The following is a 17,425-nucleotide window of genomic DNA, read 5'->3' as shown; positions in this document are numbered from 1 at the left end:
TGCCAGTTATTATGCCCAACCAGGAGACCAAGAATTCATCACTATCACCTGTTGCATCGATAGTGCAAATTTTGGCTCACGTGGATACGTATATAGCTGAAGGTCGTTTCATTAGTGACCACTTTCCTTTATTGATGACAACGCAGTTTCCGGGGCGTTTTCGGGGCGTAACGACGGAGTCGCAGAACAAGCCCGAGTAATCTGGTGGCGCTGAAGCCGCGCAAACCGAGCCCTTGTCTTTTCGTTACCTCGCCCGACTTTGCAATTGCGGAACCTGCCACGGCAGTCAGGAAGTTATAATGCTTAACAGCCGAACCGGAGGTCGCGGGTTCAAACAGTCTACGGCAGCCGCATTTAGATGGAGGCAAATCCCTGCCATCTCGGATGCCTAGAAAAAGTGGCCGGAAATTTGATCAGGTGCTAAAAATTTTCGGAGCCCTTAACACCAGCATTACTCACTATCTTATCGTGGTATCGCGATGTAAGACACGAACAGTTATTTTTGTAACTACAGAAGCGGTTTAAGTTCGCGTAATTTGTTTGTCGGAAGCACAAGCGATAGTCATCAGTAAGTGGCACGCACTCTCTATATTTTTTTCTTCAAATTTTTCTACTCTGCTTTGTTCCCTGAATATGTGTGCACGGCCTTCTTCAGCATGGCATGTGATCATCCTCATGAGTGCTAGAACAAAGACAGGAAGAGAGAAAGAAAGACATAGAAAGCAAGAACAACACAGACATTTACTGGTGAAAGAAATTGTTCACGAGGCGGTATGCGAACCATCACAACCTCGACCCGAAGGCAACGGTGCGAACTACTCGACCTTTTTCCCCTAGTTTTCATACCTGCACTTGCAGAAAAGCGGAGCCACTTCTGAATAACGATGCGAAATGAAAAACGAAAGAGGAAAATGTTCGCTTCCACTCTGGTTCTCTGGAAATTTCTTATGAAACGCCTTCGATTCGGCTATTCGTCGCTTGAAGCCTTACTGGAACCAGAAGCTCCGTGAACCAGACTCGCGCATTTGCCCCTGCAAGGGAGAGGGAAACACAGTTATGAGTTCGGGAATAAAACGAGTTATTGCTCGAGCCGCGCAGGGATTTCCCAGACGACTTCCGGGTCTCGCACCGGAAAGAAAACAGAAGCCCCCGAAGCCAGGACAGCTCCCTCTTTCCGGTCTTAGAGCTTTGTGCGCCGAGGAGCTCCAGCTGCTTTCGTATATTCCGTCGATGCTGATTGCAACGGGAAGCAATCGAAACACAGAGCATGCATTTACACTTTGCATCGCCATTCTGCTGGGCCTACCTGTTTGGCATTCAATCTAAAATAACGAAACACACACGATGAAGGAGCTCGTGAACTATAAGATGAAAAAAAGTCTTGCATGCTGTCAGAAAGTACATTTGTTGGCGAGGAAAAGCTTTATCAGAGCTAGCTGATTTGATGAAATAAAGCTCGGTAAGTTTTCAAGTCTTAAGTTCTTTTTTGCCGTCTGCTTTTTTTTTTCTTGCGAAGTACGACATAAAAAGGGTATCGTGTTTTGCTTGAATGTTTAGATTCAAAGTGCAATCTCACTATCGGGAAAAACTCTTAGCCCGTAAACAGGTTTGCATTGTTTACACTTACGCAAGGAGGCTTAGTCAAGGCTTTCGGCCAAAAAGTGAAATTGATTTTTTCTGGGTCTTTTTTCGGGACAGAAGCACACAAAAACAGCATAAATGACAACAATATAAAAGATTATAGCTTCATTGCTCAGGATGGCATAAGAATTGCTTATGAGAAAGATATGTGCTTATAAAAAATGCTGAAATGAAGATAGCAGATGTTGTGCAGATCCAGAAGAGTACCTTGATTTCTATATGCATGAAAATGAAGCACAGTGTCCTGTTCAAGATTTTTTTAATTTACTGCCCCATCAATAACGCACGTCCATTTTGTCCCTGACGTTAAACTTTGGCCACTTGAAAAATTGCGTTCAGTTATTATGAGTCGATAGTTGGGAAAAAGTATTAACGAAAAAGTATGCCGACGCAGGCGTTCCTTGCTAAAGCTGCAGCGCAACGTACGCCGTTATTGACGCTCGCCTTAACTGAGGCTAAAGGTGGAGAACAATATATTTGTGCGTGAAGTACAATTAATGTTCGCTTGCGAAACGGCAACATTTCAGCACTTGTCACTACTTTTATTCAACGTGGAGCAATTTTATAGCTGGTGACACTTGCTTTATGCTTAAATGCTTAACGCTGTATATATCATGTTTGTCTGCATGGCGCAACATGAACAAAAAATGAAACAAGGACAAAAATAAACAGGAAAACAGGTCAGAACAATTTCATTTCATAACATAGCCCAACTTCAATAAAAAGGACTCATCAACGCATGCCTGACCCCCGCACACCACCGCTGATAAATAGGGTTAGGTTCTGGAAACCGTTGACGTTCATAGGTTTCAATTATACTGTGTGACAACAGCTTTATGGTATCATTTATGCTTTGAAAAGTTAAGCAGGCGTTTGCTACCTATTCAACAGCCCACTTGCACCCAGCATCACTCGATGTATTGCAAGGTTTAATTTGACTTTTTAATCCCTATACGTATACCTCAAACATTTAGTAGTGCGTCGAAGTCGAGCAATCTCCACCGAGATGCGTTCTTCTAAAAAACGCGCCAAATGCGGTATCATTTCATATACTGAGGTATAGTCTGCACTATCTCGCATTTACAACATTCAATGCCGCAAAAACTCCGGTATTTCCAAATTTTCCGTAACTACATGGCCCTCGTTTGTACGAACAAAACCCGCATAAAAGATATTTCCTCCTAAATTGTAGCGTATGAGTATTCGGCCTAGGGCTTCATGCTTCGAATGACCAAACGGACACAATGCGCGGTCCCTATAGTGTTGGACATAATGTACTTAATACATTCCATACCATAGTACGGAGTGAGCAAGCTCTTATTCGCAAGGGTAAAACCCAAATAAAGTGCAATATTTCTTCATATACTGAACACAAAACACAGAGCAACTTGTTTTTTGTTTGTAATCGTAGAACCCGCATAAAGTAATGTTTCCTCACACACTAAAGTAGAGCGCATATTGCCTCTCGTAATTCTGATTATCGCACATGCACGTGGCCGAATACTTTAACGAGCATTAAAAATTGTTTAATTCGCTGTGTAATCAAGGCGTCTTCAGTGTGGTTCTGCATTCACTGGTAAAGTGAGGTAGTTTGTTTTGACAATTGATTAAAAGACACAAAATGTCAAATTTTCGAGTTACCAGTAGAACGATAAAGAGAAAAGGAATGAAAGAGAAGAAAAGGTTGGAAGGTTATTAGGTTTTACCTTTAACTGGTCAAAACGGCATCCCCCCGACGGAAGGAGTGCAGCTGAATTCCCCACCTTTCGGACGAGCAGTTCAGTCGGCTCGAGCAGTGCGTTCTTCACTTGATTAATGGCTGCCAACGTGAAGCTGCTCAGCCCGTTCTCGTAATACTGGTCACGGCTCGTAGAGCCCAAATCAATCTAGAGAAGAGTTAGCTCGTTCTTATTCGCGAGTTCGGCGAGTTCATGCAAAGCTCTGGCGACAATTTAAAGCAGCGGAAAAGGTCTGTCGATGTTAGTGCAATTGATGGCTCGCTCTTAAGCCTTCGCAACTCTGTTACCTCGACGTTCCATCTAATGTTCTTCATTTTTACTTACGCACCGCCTTTTGTTCTTTCACGTTCTGTGTATCTTTTGCTTGTTTTCCAGAATTTATTCGCTAATGCTCTTCATGAAATGAAAAGAAGGTATAGGGAAATATGTGACTGGCAGATCACCACCTCAATCACTTAGCAAATTGCAGCGGCAAAAAGTAATGAACGAAAGTAAGCGAGAGTGCTCACATACGTGCGCACACACGCGCCCACACCAGCTGTTTTTATTTTATATACTAGTTTAAAAAAATACTGCGGGCTGAAAGTAAGTCTTAACATAATGAGGAAAACAACAAATGCCACAAAAGAAAATCGCTAAGTGCTTTTAAAAATGTTTTTGGTTGTAAGACTCAGGGTGATGACTTAAAAAACAAGAGCAATTGAACAACTTGGCCATAATACAATTATAATCAAGTCATAAATGACCAACAGTATTTTCACGAATGGTCACGGGCGTTGGGGGAATGCTTCAGTTAGTTTATTCCAATCTGCTAGACTTATTGGAAAAAGAAAGATGCGAAAGGTGTCAGTGTTTGCGAAGATAGCCGTGAGGGAATAAGGATAGTGGTGCTGGTGGGTCTGCTCAACAAGAGAAAAACTAACGCTGCCCTGTCTAAGGATAGCCTGGAGTTAATTATGCCAGAAACAAGCTGTAGTCGACATTTTTCCTCCGAGTTTGTAATAATTCCATACCACCTGTAGTTAGTAGTGCAGGGGGGAGTCAGTTGACCTAAATTTACTCCAAATATATTATACTGCCTTCCTTTGAATTCTTCCTAGGTTCCCTATTCCTTCTATTGCCTTCACACACACACACACACACACACACACACACACACACACACACACACACACACACACACACACACACACACACACACACACACACACACACACACACACACACACACACACACACACACACACACACACACACACACACACACACACACACACACACACACACACACACACACACACACACACACACACACACACACACACACACACACACACACACACACACACACACACACACACACACACACACACACACACACACACACACACACACACACACACACACACACACACACACACACACACACACACACACACACACACACACACACACACACACACACACACACACACACACACACACACACACACACACACACACACACACACACACACACACACACACACACACACACACACACACACACACACACACACACACACACACACACACACACACACACACACACACACACACACACACACACACACACACACACACACACACACACACACACACACACACACACACACACACACACACACACACACACACACACACACACACACACACACACACACACACACACACACACACACACACACACACACACACACACACACACACATGAATATGAATGCTGATGTGGAAGCACACTTACTTGTAGAAAAACACTTGGGATGCTTGGTTTCATGAAGAAGTATTTGACGAGAACGTTCACACAGAACCACTCATTATGAAGACTTTAGAAAGTGCCGTTGAGTGATTGGCTCTCTTTCAGCGAAGCTTCTGTTAACGGGCAGGCGAGTGACTTCTTTCGAGACGGTCAGCCTACACGCTGCCCACGGTGGGAAAGTAAACCCCTGTTTGTGATGCAACGATGCCCCCCTCCTTTCCTTATTTTTTTCTACCCTCACTTGCGTTATTCATCCTTTTGCTACAGTATGCAATATACGAGTGTTGAAGATTGGGCGAGTTGGTTCGTCGTACTTGAACTGGTATAGCGCATTACGGGGAAGAAGAAACGGCCGAGCAGACCGACACTCTGCTCGGCCGTTTCTTCTTCCCCGTAATGCGCTTTACCAGTTCAAATGCAATATACGGCTATGCGATTTTTACACTCGTCATTCTTTCTATCCTGCTCATTCACACACATTCCTTCGTCACCTTCACTACGTTAGCCGTTTTATACTAAATACCACGCACGGCTATGGTACACTATGATTATCATTGCTATCCTGCTTACTGTCACATACTTCCGCTGACCCTCACTTCCGGTTATTGCCACCTTGCTACTCTATACTTGATATGGCTGTGCTAAACTTGGTCTTGCCTGCGTGACATACCGCGATGCTTTGCTATGCTTCACCGTTTTTTCCCCCAATTCTGGCTTCTCTTTACCGCCTCGTTAGTGCACTATACTCTATACGCGGCTTTCTATGGGTTGTTTTGACTGCGTGACACAATGCACGGCTTTGCTATGCTTTACCCTCTGCCTTCTTCCTATTCTTGCTCCTCACCGTTAGATAACTCCATCAGCGCTGACTGCCGAATAACTTCTTGGGGTATTTCTTCATTTGGGGTCACGTGTAAGTCGCTTTTCTTTATTCTTCTGCTCTAAAGAAGAAGATTGGGGCCTCGTTTAGGGAATTTCACAAACATTCTCTCTGCAATGCTCAAGCGTTATGTTAAAATAGAAGCCATTAACAAAACGGCACCTACGATCTTGAGTAAATTGTATTGTTGTCAGTACACCTCGTAGAACAAGCCAGCGGCCTTCCACTTATGCTCTTGCGTTATCCTTTAACGGCTTTTTGGCCCTTCATGGCGCCATGCCTATATTAACACGAAAGTGTTTTTGTTAAAGTGCACCATGACACCGCTGACTTATTTTTGTCGCAAATATGACGTTGTCAATATATACTAAAAGATTGCAAAGAAAAAAAAACGAGATGGTAAGCTTCTATGGCGTGGCGTTGAACCAGCAACCTCTCATTTCGCAGTGTGCGGCACTAACCACTATGCGGCGCAGCCTACGTTGGCTAGGTGGCTAACGACAAACAATTGATATTCACCATACACGGTTTCACGGTACTCAGGACTGAAAATTCAGCCCGTTTTCGTTATCAGTGGCGAGACGCTTCGATGGGCTCGCGTTAGGGGCGCTCGTCGCCTGTACGGAGCGACGCCTCCATGGAGCGTGACTTCGCCTGCGCGCAAGCTCATCAGACGCGTAATTCAGGAGAGGCCGAAGGCCCCTTCGCTCGCTGCCGCGGCCGCGTTTACGAAAGGAGTGCGCTGCTGACACACGTTGAAGTAAGAAGGATGACCGTTGTTCGCACTTATACTGTGTGTACTAGGGCGTGCGTTTAGTGTGTAGTTCTTTCCGTTTGAACAGAACGCGTTAAGTATCGAGCTTTGACAGTTGTTAGTACTCGCTCGTATTCTGTATGCTAATTCCGTGTCTGCTTCCTGCTTGAGGTGTGCGCTGCAAACTTCGAGTTCTTTGCTCTTCTTCACTTCACTTTGCAATTTGTTGCCATTGCTTAAACAATGCGCCATAAACGCTCAGCTGCCTCTAAGAAGACTACATTTCACTTTCGTGTTATACAGTTCCTAGATAGGGGGACCAGCCACTTTTGTTTTTTCTTGCTTATCTCTTTAAAAATAGGCAGCACCCCTACTTCACCTTTGCATCCCATTGTATTACCATTAAGTGTGTTCAATGATTTGCATTAAAAAAGGAGCTGGGTCACGTCCGACCACTGCGAACGAGGTTTTATTTACACCCTTACGATGAATCACAAGCGGCATCACAAAACATTGCGTAAAAGCACACGGGATGCCAGACCCAGATGGGTCTCACATATCCCAAGCAAGAAGCTAACTTAGTCTCGAGGCATTGGCTAGTATATTAGCTAGAAAGCGGAACAGGAATGTCCGAGAGCTAAACAAACGCTGTGTATAACTCGCAGAGCTTTAGGCTAGTCGATAATTCGCTGCGACTGTGAGTGTGCTGTGTAAGGCGTTGCCTTCCACAAGAATCTATGAGCACAACGATCTATTTTATTGGTTTGCTATTTTTTGCTTCCCCTCTCTCTTACTGTCGCGCCCGCCATAATGTCGAAGAGAACCAGCTGTTGTGTTAACTAATGTCTACAGAGCACGGGTGTCATAGCACGAACTGAATGATTGGGGCACAGCTTGGGACAATGAGGTGTCATTAATTGTCCAGCGTACAAACGTTCAGAAACGTAGCGGATCAGCGTATAGACTCCCGAGGTTAACGCAATTTCTCATAATATGAGGTCGATGGGTGAGCTCTTTGTCTGATGATGTAAATAGCGTACGTTTTTGACCGGTCAAGAGTAGAGGTTGGCACTCAAGCTCCAACAAAAAGGGCTCTTTTGCTGCTTGTTTACAAAGGGGAAGGCACGCATAATTTTCATACGAGAGGTTTTTGTAAAGTGAACAGATGTGCGTTTACATCACAACTGCGAACGAGTGTACACATGAGTTGGGAGTTCCGAGAAGACGAGGGAGGGCCTGTAAATAACGCAACTATAATTAACTGCTGGTACTCTTTAAGGCAGAATATTTTACTCATGAACACAGGCTCTGTGTGCATCAATACCCTCGACGCCAGACTCTTCACTTCAGCGTGGACTGCAAGAACCGACTCCATCGACCCGCTTTTGTGTGTTTTTTTTGTTTTTTTGCGTCACGCTTGTTTACTTTGTTAATCAGCGGTTTGACCGAGTAGCCGTGATGTGGGAATGCTACTTGTCCGGGCGGCGTTGCACCGGCATTGACTGCACGAACAACGTGCGTGCAGTCGTCAGACATGCTGATAATGCAAACAGAAGCTGCTGATAATGCAAGTAGAAGCACGTGTTGCCGCAGCCTGTGCTCAATTCACTGATTCACGAATGCGCCTGAAGAGTGCCGGGAATGAAAAATTGTCACTAAACTTTCAGAACTGATTCATTGATTGATATGTGGGGTTTAGCGTCCCAAAACCACATATGAATATGAGAGACGCCGTAGTGGAGGGCTCCGGAAATTTTGACCACCTGGGGTTCTTTAACCTGCACCCAAATCTGAGCACACGGGCCTACAACATTTCCGCCTCCATCGGAAATGCAGCCGCCGCAGCCGGGATTCGAACCCGCGACCTGCGGGTCAGCAGCCGAGTACCTTAGCCACTAGACCACCGCGGCGGGGCAAACTTTCAGAACTTCAAGGGAGGCAAGCTTACCTGCGCAAATGTTGGGTGTATTTGTGGCTAAAAACAGCGCATCTATTGTCTTCAGCGTCAGTTATGCCGCTGATCTCCTTCACTTGCAACGCTTCCGTACTCGGCCCACGAATCACAGTGGCCGGTGAAGTTCCAAGAAGCCTCCCACTCGGAAGCACGTTGAAACTTCAATAGGTGCTGAGGGCTGATGTATTCATCCTGGAAAGTGGGGCAGGATTGATACATCAACAAAAAAAAAATAAATAAACAAGACGTTTTTCCTCTTCCAGCCGTCTTGGTCTAATGCATCAGGGACGCTTTAAGTTTCTATTCAACGATTAGCCTCCATCAATGTCCCGTGCTTTCCTTACGTTGTGGCCTCGTGTTCACTATTTACGTGATAAGAATAGGATTAGTGTCGCCGGAAGACAAAGCCAGCTTGACAGGAATGTTGCAACCACTGAATTTCCAAGGAGGAGAATGCTGGCAAATGAGATAGCGAATATTTTTTGTGCCCAAAAAGCACAGTGAACACACTTTTGTTTCTTTTCGAGTGTCAAACGGCCATGCTTTGTTTGTGTTTAGCATAGCCAGCATGGCAATCAGACTAGCTTCCAAAAGGCATAAGCAGGAAAAAAATGCTTCGGGGCAATATTGTGAGTTTCATCGGACCGATAAATAGGATTCTTGAACAAGGTTCTGCATGCATTTCAAAAACAGCTACTGTTTTCTGGTAAGCTTGTCGTGATCCTAATGAAATCTGGCGTTGAACATCTTACGACTTGTGTCAACAAGACCTGCGCCACAACAAAGTGCCATGTCGTGGCAAAGGCTCTGAACCGCGCTCAGTGACATCGTATGCTGCAGCAGCATGCATACTGGCGGTAGTCATCTTTCTGCCATAGCACGTTATGCTCGGCAATCTTAATTTAAATAAATATTTCACTCACGACGAAATGAAATAAATTTGGGCGTCTCCCGTAAACAAAAATATGTCGGGATCAGTACAAGCGTTACATGCTCAAATTTCACAAAAGGTTGAGCATGCCTTCGATCAAATGTGCGGTCTACTTTGTCATGCGAACATAATCCAGTTTAGACATCAGCGTGCGTTTAACAGGCTTCAACGAACCTCCTGAATAACAAGCCATTGCCACTGGTTTCGCTTCCGCTAGTGCAGCAAGTTCATGGTATTCGCCGTCCAGAGCCTATGTCACCGTCTCAGGATATATAATTACTGCTCCTACAACGCTCCGAATTCTTATCTATTGCCAGGGCAAAGGAGGCGTTGACCGGAGAGCCCAGCACACAGCCGACGGACCTCTTACATATCGGTCTGGTGGTGAGCTTCTCGCCAAGCATTCTTGTAGTACACAGACCGCTTATGGTAGGCGTGCTGATGCACGTCCTTCGAAGCGCAGTCGCAGGAACCTTAGTTCGGCGTTCCTTTGTGGGCGAGGTGTACTGCAGGTCAGGTTCTGTAGGCCAACTATAACAACAGAATATACGCTGTACTGCACGGCAAACATTAAAAGTCTCGCTGATAGAACACATCAGTTAATATGTTAAAATGTCAGGTAAACCAAAACTAAAGCTCACATCAAATATTAATGACGCTTCAAGGTCTGTAGGCAAGCTGTTCACAAGAAAATACTGCATGTTTTCTGGCGTCATTCATAACCATGACAAGCTCTTCTATTACGCTCGTTCTGTCATTCAGGAAGTTACAAATCAGGGTCTTTCTTTCACATTAGTCTATTCGCGCGGGGACTGTCGACACAGAGGCATAAAAAAAGCACTTCATTTGTCCAACTAAAAAATAAAAACACGTGGCCGTTTTCTCATCCCACATGCCCTTACCACAGTTAACTTCACACCGCAACAAAAAGGGCACACGGCGCAACGGTTGCAGGAAATAACAATACCAAGAAACGTGCGAATGAAATAAACGAAGTAGCAACAATGCCAAAATGCATTCGCTGTTTAACTATGAGGTGCTTTGTGTAGAGGCAAACTCGATCTCGGAAGCTGACGTCACAGAAGAGCACAAGCGAATGTATGCGAGATGGTCTGCCTCAAGTGGAGGCAGTTTCTTTTTTCCGACGGTTGACAATAAATTTACCAAAATGGTAGTACACACATTTTTTTCTTACGTGATGTGTCAGCGCATGCATGCATTACAGAACGGGAAGGCCATTTTGCTTCCAACCACTGTGGCTTTTTTCCCTTTCTTTCTTTCTTTCTTTCTTTCTTTCTTTCTTTCTTTCTTTCTTTCTTTCTTTCTTTCTTTCTTTCTTTCTTTCTTTCTTTCTTTGTGGAACTGTTCATTTTTGTTGTCTAATATATTTACTGCTCCCGAGCGCGCACATTAAGCGCGGCTTACCACTGCAGTTCCGTATGTACACATGTTTTATCAAACATCACGTCGAAACTACGAAAGTGCACGGAGATCAAGCAGCTCTTTCCTCCGGGACCTGCGATGCCAAACTAAACACCATCTTCCGCTTCTTTCTCTGCTCTTTCGGCGTGGAAAATTAGCGTCCTTTTCCTCGCGGTTCACTATAAGCGTCAACAAGGTGCGCATTGTTGGCGTCAGCTTCTATTTACGTCGTCGCGTGTTATTTCCGCCGTCGGCAAGCGACGCACCGGAGTCCCCAGACGGCTGCCGTTCTGACACGTCGTGTATTGCTCCTGTTTTCATTTGTCATGTGCATTCGCGGGCGAAGGTGACGAAGGACGGAAATTCCTTGGCAGTCCTACTTGGCCCAGAGTGTTTCAACGAAACACGTTCGAAGAATATACAAGTCTTGCTCCGATGAAGAAGGCTGTGGTTATGATTAACGGGCTATAAGTAAAGCAGAGACATTTTTAGAAAAGAAATGCACTTTCCATAAGTAAAAACTTATGGAGCCAGTGGCATTGTCGGGTGTTAGTAGGCTAATACATTTTCTGTTCTTTATATGTGGGGTTCAACGTCCCAAACCCACCATATGATTATGAGAGACGCCGTGGTGCAGGGATCCTGGTATTTCGACCACCTGGAGTTCCTTAACGGGCAGCCAAATCAGAGCACACGGGCCTCAGCACTTCCGCCTCCATCGAAAACATTCCCTATTATTGCACTTGCACATTGACTACGTATTGGTATTTATAAAATAATATCTGTACGTGACAACGAATCTCTATATTGCGCATGCCTTCTCTTAGTAAAAAAACATACATAAAAGAAGATAGTCTCTCTTGGGGTACTTCAACGCAAAAATTTTGGTCAGTTGGTCTGTTTGTCAGCCGTAACGATTTTTTAAATGGCACCAAAAGGTACCTTAAATGGCCAACCCCATCCGCAGCACCCACCAAAATTGCTCAAGTTTCAGCGTTCATACTTGTGCGATTGTCAAGTAAATAGCAATTATTGTGCATATCTGAGGCACCATAACAACACGTCAATATTTCGTGTGTGTGGCTTTATACTAGAGAAAGCACACATAAGTAATACTAAGAACCATAGCGCTTATCACGCTGCGCTGACAGTGCAACGCGATGCTCAAAAGGGCAAGTGTTTGCAACGTTTTGCTAAAAGGACACGGTGGTGGCATCTGTCCGTCGCTTTGTGTTCTACATCTTACTGCCTCCGAGACAGGCGCGCACGCCTTCCTTCGTTTTCGAAGATAACTTCCAGATGGCGCTCGTCTCTAACGTGCCTCGATGTGCTCGTTCGCCTTCGCTGCACGGATGGAGACTCTCTAACGCAGCGTGTGCAGAATACAATTCAGCGATTTTCTCGCGCAGCACATCAAATAAGCGTTTTTTTCACTTTCTCCAAACGCAAGACTGTCATTTTTCGACGACATTTGCGGTGAAACATGCAGATATGGGGCCATTTTTTATGTGAGGCCCATCTCTGAATTTGTTTTTGAGAGAGATTGAACAAAAGAGACTTTTCTTTGCGATCCTGGTAGAAGAACATGCGTCACCGAAATTCGTGCTGCCCTTACAGAACACCAACGTGCCCCAGATGGAAGCGTTGAGAATTATTAGGAGACAAGGAGTCTACGGCCTGCTGCTCTTTTTGCTGTGTATGAAACATTTAGTTGTATAATATATAGAAACATGCATGCGGCATTGTGACATGTTTCAACTATGGCAACCAGATTTTGTTTATTCGTATTACCGATTCACTTGTGAAATTTTCAAGTTTCTTGTCGGTGTTTTGCGAGATTTTTCGCACGTTACCACCAAATATAAGTTTTTTAGCGACATTTGCGGTCACCGATTTCGTTAATGACATTCAGTAGTTGAGTGTTAAAGTAGAAAATATTTGGATGAACCAACATACCAGGTGAGAGCACTGACGCAAAGGTCGTGTGTTCGATCCTGGCGGTGGCAGTCGCATTTGAATCGAGGCGAAATGCTGGAGGCCCGTGTACTGTGTGGTGTGAGTGCATGGTAAAGAACGCCAGATGCTCATAACTTCTGGTGCCCTACGCTAAGACGTGCGGAATGCCCCAGACCATATCGTTGTTTTGGCCCGTAACATCCCAACAATCATGCACTGCCAAGCTTGCAATAAACTGAATTACCCCGGAGACAATGTTGAAGTATAAATATTTTCTTACCTTCAAAGTTCATTTTTTTGCTGCATAAAATTAAACAATCTTTTCAACTCCCCTTCCTTTCCAAGTGACGTTTAAAACAGTTCTAAGAATAAAAAAGTTTTTCAAACTTACGCTACATTTAGGCATCTCTTGCGATGATAACTTGCTTGTTAGCTTTATAGCATTGCAAAACACTGGTGGTATACGTGGAATGTTCATGAATGAAGTTATGAGTGGCGCCAAGTTCATGCGCTCTTTCTTTTCACAACAGAAATAAGGCGACAGAAATTGTAGTCATTCTGTTGTGACATTTTCCCGCAAAACATGCTAAAATAACAGTTACCATATCATGAAATTAGGTCAGAGCACAAGCTTCGGTAAAGCGGGCATTCACTCTTTTCGCTCCGAGTGTTGGTGCTTCATAGCTGACGCAATGACGACAGTACAGTGTGCACGATGAAAAAGAATGCCATGTGGCTACGCCTCAAATTGTCTGCACAGTTTGCAGTTGCGCAGCCCACGTGATAAGCAAATCTAAAAATTCTAAATGAAAATTGGACAGATTCCACGCATACCTTTGGATTCGATGCTATGCGAAGCATGTGAAGGGAAGGTGACCATTTTGTGTTTTTTTGTTATTGGGAAACAGGTCATCAAATGACGCTAAACATATGTATAAACGTTGCACGGAGAGACATATATTCAGCATTAGCAGATGTTTATATAACCTGTTATTTGCACTTGTGCAACGATGCAAGCTGGAACATGCATATTAGCAAAACCAGAAGCTGATATGAAGCGCTGATGCGCGCGAGGATGCTGGTCCAGGACACTGCTACGTAAATGAACTTCAGCGCATCACACCGAACTACAATTGACGTTAACTTGACGTGACGGCTGTATCAAAGGAGTACATATGTAATGTTTATGAAATTGCATCACTGCAACCACCACGGTCTTTTCACAAACATTATGGTCTATTTGAAATGCACCTCCGAGGTCTGGCGTGGCTCTGTGGTGGAATAGTTGAATGCAACGCAGAATGCATGGGTTCGAATCCTGCTGGGACCCTGGCATTCATTCTTTGCATTCGTCGGGTCGACGCTACCAATTTCTGGTTTTTCCTAATGCTCACGCGTTGAAGTTAACCCCGTTGTATTCTCGCTGTTTCTGCGTAAATGCTAAGTGTTAATCACCTGTGGCGCATACCCGTATACTAGTGGCACATACCCGCCTGTAGGTATGTGCCACTGTTTGGTGAAAATTGTTTGACGATGTACGCGACAAGATTGTGGCTTTATTCAAGTACTGACCATAGCGCTAAGTTCGCCATACTAACTTACCCTGCCATACTAATTTTGGTTCACGCCAAGTTAAAGGGGCGATCGCGAGCGCACCCAGACGTAAGCGGCTAGATAGATAGATAGATACCCAGATAGACACCAAAAATGCTTACGGTACGCAAATAAATGCTTCGAATCAAGAAAATAGGAGTTCCTACGTGGGAAGCAAGGGATCTATTATCGCACATACAAGAAGAAAGGCTGCAAGATGCAAGAAGGTGAGGGATTCTGGTCATGGTAGGCTTCCTCTGTGACCACAGCCTGTTACCCTATTGCTTCCAGAAATGCAGGGCTCTCGTTGGGTGCGGCAGCTTTCCACATATTTTCACCACCTAAACGTCTGCGAAGGCTTGAAGAGAGAAGTGATTCTGATACTACCACATGAAGTAGTTAAGATCCGCTCTCCGGGCAGAACGAAACTTGGAGTTGTCCTGAAGTTCTACACAAACGAATAAAAATTTCGAATCGGGAAGAGAACGATGACACGAACAGAGCTTAGATGATGAATGAAATAGCCGTTGCAGTACCATCATATTCGCGACGATCGACTTGACTGCCTTAATTACGTATGTTATAAATAAAGCACTCAATTACTACAGTGTAGAAAGAAGTGAATCCTGCAAAATGTGCCAGTGTGAGAAGATCATAAGGAATGAGGGAAGGCATAGCAGTCACATCTACTGTTTGCCATTTAGAAATAACAGTACATGTGAGAGCTGATATATCACAATATTCACAATACGCAGTGTATAACATTGACTCAGAGTATATTGCGCGGCATGCCACATTCTTTCCTTTGCTAGATGGTTTTCGTCATAGAGTTTCTCACAATGATACCTAGAGGAAAGCGTGGCCTCACCGTCTATGCAAATTTCTCAAGGGACCTCGTTGGAGCGCTGGGAATGACGGTATATGTGTCTGTGAGGCTTGCGTTGGCTGGCGTTCAGCAAGGCTTCGGCTGAGAAAGCGAATACGAGTGCGTGAATAAAGCTCCCCTTAAACAAAACCTTTATGGTTGAATCTCATTCACGCGTATTATATCGTAGAATAAAAGTTCACTTACCTTGACGGCACAACCAATTGGCGAAATAAAGTAACAGACGACATAAAAATAGCGGAGTGAACGCTCGCTTTGTCGTCTGCCTGCCAAGTTTAGCGGCCGTTGGTTACTTCTAACGCTTCGTAAAAATATATATCGACGCAGAAGGTTTCAGTGTTATATAAAACATGTTTTTGTGTTGTGACAAAAAATGAAAAGCTCTTTACGTGCTTTTTAGTAAAAAATCAATCAATTAAACGTAAAACCCACGTGTCTTTGAGGTGGACAAATCCGAGTCAGGTTCGAAGCTCACATATCCCGTCATTCCTTTGCATCCAACAGCTCACTATCGCCAGATTTCCCTCTAGGTAAATTTGTGAGAAACTCTATGATTTTCGCCGTGCGCTTCGCCACAATGCCTCATCAAATAATTGTAATGACGTCATGAGTTTATAAAAGAATGCACAGGTCACGACGAGTATGGCGTGACTTACCTGTGGCTAAATTTATGCCTTGATACCGGCATTATTCACAAGCATGAATTCAAGTATTCAACCAAAGAGACATGCCACGGCTTCAGGTTATGTCTTGTGAAAGTGCCATGTCTTGAGCATAAATGTCTTGTGCAAGTGCCATGTCGGGACGACACCATCTGTGGTCCCTGCAGTGTGTGCCACCTTCATTGATAACATTATATTAAATATTGACTCCAAAAACTATGTAGTCGAGTGGGGCTCGAGTGCGACGGTGACCATTACTTACGATATGCCCATCAACGAACCATGCGAACCTTGTTGCTATAAAACGGCGATTGCTTCAACGTAAGTTAGGGATTACATATGAATACAAGCTACACCTTACGCTCCGGCGCAGTCGACCTGCCTTACAGGCCCCTCGTTATGACTCCACGACTAAGTTTATGGAAATACGTCCATCTATTCTGTAACTTTTCATTAAATTCAAGAAATTTGTTGTAGGACCTGTTACGCAGCCACTTTAGGAACAATGTATGCAACAGTGCACGTCTAAATTCGATGAATGTGCAATTTTGTACGGGTTTAAGAGTGAAGACAAGCATCGAAGAATTGAGGCAGGACATATAGATAATAGCACTAGTGCATGCGCAAGCCAACCGTCGATTAACTTTTGTAAATATGAAGTCAGGTATCTTCCACCTTCACCACCACGCGGACCAGATTGATAGGTTTGTACATTTGGGCATGCACAGATAAGTTTTCGAGCCTCCTTTCTTATCCGCCGTTGTGCGCATCTTTAGTTGCCAGTAGGTGCCTTGGGGTGTACAAACCTCCTTCCTGTGTCTGAGTTCACTCACGCTGTTTTTTAGAATGTTTTCAAACGTGCAGAAAATATAATTATCTATAGGCTACACTCAGAATTTCTCACCGACACCTTCGCATGACATAGGTTCCCACAATGTTCACGATCTCCTAACTTTTTCCGACTTGGGGATACCAATCCCAGACGGCAGCTATCAGCAGTGACCCAAGACTGCCCAGCACTTATCCAGCGTTACATAAGGCTGGTATTAGCCGAATAAACCGAACATGACAAAATAAAGCTTGCATTTTGTACCATGCAATGTGTATTGTACCATTTTGTACCATGCAATGTGGTGTTGTGTGTATTTTATTTTATAATGATTTATTTGATAGTTGGGGCGTCGTACGCGTCACGAACATATAGATTGT

General features: G+C 44.3%; 1 protein-coding gene across 1 annotated transcript in view; it reads left to right on the top strand.

Annotated features, from left to right (window-relative positions):
• Window positions 1–17,425, top strand: part of KCNQ (KCNQ potassium channel) — a 320,065-nt gene that overhangs the window by 113,065 nt on the left and 189,575 nt on the right. The gene's annotated exons all lie outside the window — the stretch shown is intronic.

This window comes from Rhipicephalus microplus, chromosome 5 (assembly GCF_043290135.1).
Source record: "Rhipicephalus microplus isolate Deutch F79 chromosome 5, USDA_Rmic, whole genome shotgun sequence".
NCBI lineage: Eukaryota > Metazoa > Arthropoda > Arachnida > Ixodida > Ixodidae > Rhipicephalus > Rhipicephalus microplus.
Note: the sequence above shows the minus strand (reverse complement) of the source record. Positions and strands in the feature narration are given on the sequence as shown.